Here is a 1,746-nt window from a genome sequence, read left to right as displayed (position 1 = left end):
CGCAGAGCGCCCGGAGCCCGCCCGACGCGAGCTCGGCGCCCCCGGCCCCCGCGGCGCGCCTGTACCTGCGCCGCTCTGACTTCCGTTTTAACTTGCGGGTTTTTCCAGGTCCTGAGATGAGTCACAGCAAAAGCAAAAGCAGCCGGGCCCTCCCCCCGCGCCGCGCGGGCCCTTCCTCCCCGGAAAAGGAGCGCTGCCAGGGCCTCGCGTGTCAGGAGAAATGCCCGCGTCCTTCCCGAAAACTGCGCGCTGCGCGCTTGCCAACTTTCCCGTTTTTAACTTAAGCTCCTGCTTTCTCACTGACGATCCCCGGGATTAGCCCCTTCCGCCGCTGCGGTGAACACCGACTGCGCGGTGGCGGCGACAGAGCTGCAAACGAGCCGCAGCAACGGCAAAACTTCACAGCGAGGACTTTTCTTCACAGTATTTTCATTTCTCTTTCGCTGATGCTTTTACGTAACGTTAACTGTGGGGACACATAACGAGGTGCCCGGGTCCTGCAAAGACACACGCTGAGCGTTCCCGGCAGCAGGAGCAGTCACAACATAATAGCGGGAGTCGCGTGTCTAAAGCAAAGCATGTGACTTTTTTGCAGGAATCGAGGTCTAAATGGGTCTAGATCTTACGAATTCAGAATTGCTATCTTTTATAAATGGAGACAAGCATTACCACCCTTAGTGTACTTAAGTCTAAATTCAACAGTATTTTTTACCAGTGAAGAAAAACCCATAACTGAACTTACCAATAAATAAAAGCAAAACTTAACAGCTCTCATTTGTCCAAACTGGACGAAAGGCATACAGTTACAACASCATATCTGATAAGAAATATTTGTGATTGCTCATATTTTGTCAATTTTTGTAATCCAAGGCCTTGCTACGGCAGACAAGGTTTGCTGGCATGGCTGCAAACCAGCCTAGCGCCGAGATCCTATCACAGCAAAAAAGCACTAGCGCCAGCTTACAACTTGTACTGGTTCAGCACATGAAACAAGCTCTGCAAGCACAAGCACTTTGTGCTAGTGTAACTTCATTTCTGCTAGGACTGTTGCCAAATAAGAAAGAATACAATTTAAAAAAAATCCTCTAACCAGCCCTGTTTAATTGGTGTAAGCCGTTACCGTGGAGCTGACTGGAACGGCGACCTACAAGGGACGGCGGACGCTGGCAGGCGAGAGGGAGTTCAAGTCAGCCTCCTTCATTAGAACCAAAGAGGGGCGACCAGAACAAAATCCCTCGGCACCGGGAGAGCTCTGTCCCGTGGACCGTGACCGATGGTCTGATTCCATTTGTGCTGCGCCTCAACCCTTACAGGCTTACAGAGTGCTGCTGCCGCACGTAGGGCCGTCTCGAGAAAACCACCAGGAACACCGGACACCTTCCCCCAGAGCGCTGCGCTTTGGTTACTTCCATTCTTTGGAAGTGGCACCGGGAGGCTTTACTCTGCACGCTCTGCATTCGCGTTCATAAACACACGCGTTCCCTTGGATAAACACTTACAGCCCACGTGGAGCACAACGTCAGGCTGCCGCGTCTCCTCCCCGCTTGGCGACTGGCTTCATCGTGTAAATCAGAGCTGTGGGCAACCTGTTACCCAAGACAGTTTGGTTCTAATCAGTCAATTTTTCCAGCAGACTTAGCTCACATATTTTAGCTCCAAAGTAAGTCTCTGTTTTGCAGAACCAGAAAAATCATGGCAGGTATTAGCTCAACTGGCGTTTTTTCATCAAAACTTCTACTTTTGGGA

At 51.2% G+C, this 1,746-nt stretch overlaps 1 protein-coding gene across 2 annotated transcripts in view; it reads right to left on the bottom strand.

Moving 5' to 3' along the window:
- Positions 1 to 170, bottom strand: part of NEK6 (NIMA related kinase 6) — a 77,507-nt gene extending 77,337 nt beyond the window's left edge. For both annotated transcript variants that reach the window (XM_085300461.1, XM_085300465.1), the window contains exon 1: positions 66 to 170. The gene's annotated coding sequence lies outside the window, so the exon portion shown is untranslated. The remainder of the gene's footprint in view (positions 1 to 65) is intronic.
- Positions 171 to 1,746: the final 1,576 nt, after the last annotated feature.

Source organism: Rhea americana, unplaced genomic scaffold (assembly GCF_003343005.1).
Source record: "Rhea americana isolate MKP2758 unplaced genomic scaffold, rheAme1 scaffold_164, whole genome shotgun sequence".
In the NCBI taxonomy this organism is placed as follows: domain Eukaryota; kingdom Metazoa; phylum Chordata; class Aves; order Rheiformes; family Rheidae; genus Rhea; species Rhea americana.
Note: the sequence above shows the minus strand (reverse complement) of the source record. Positions and strands in the feature narration are given on the sequence as shown.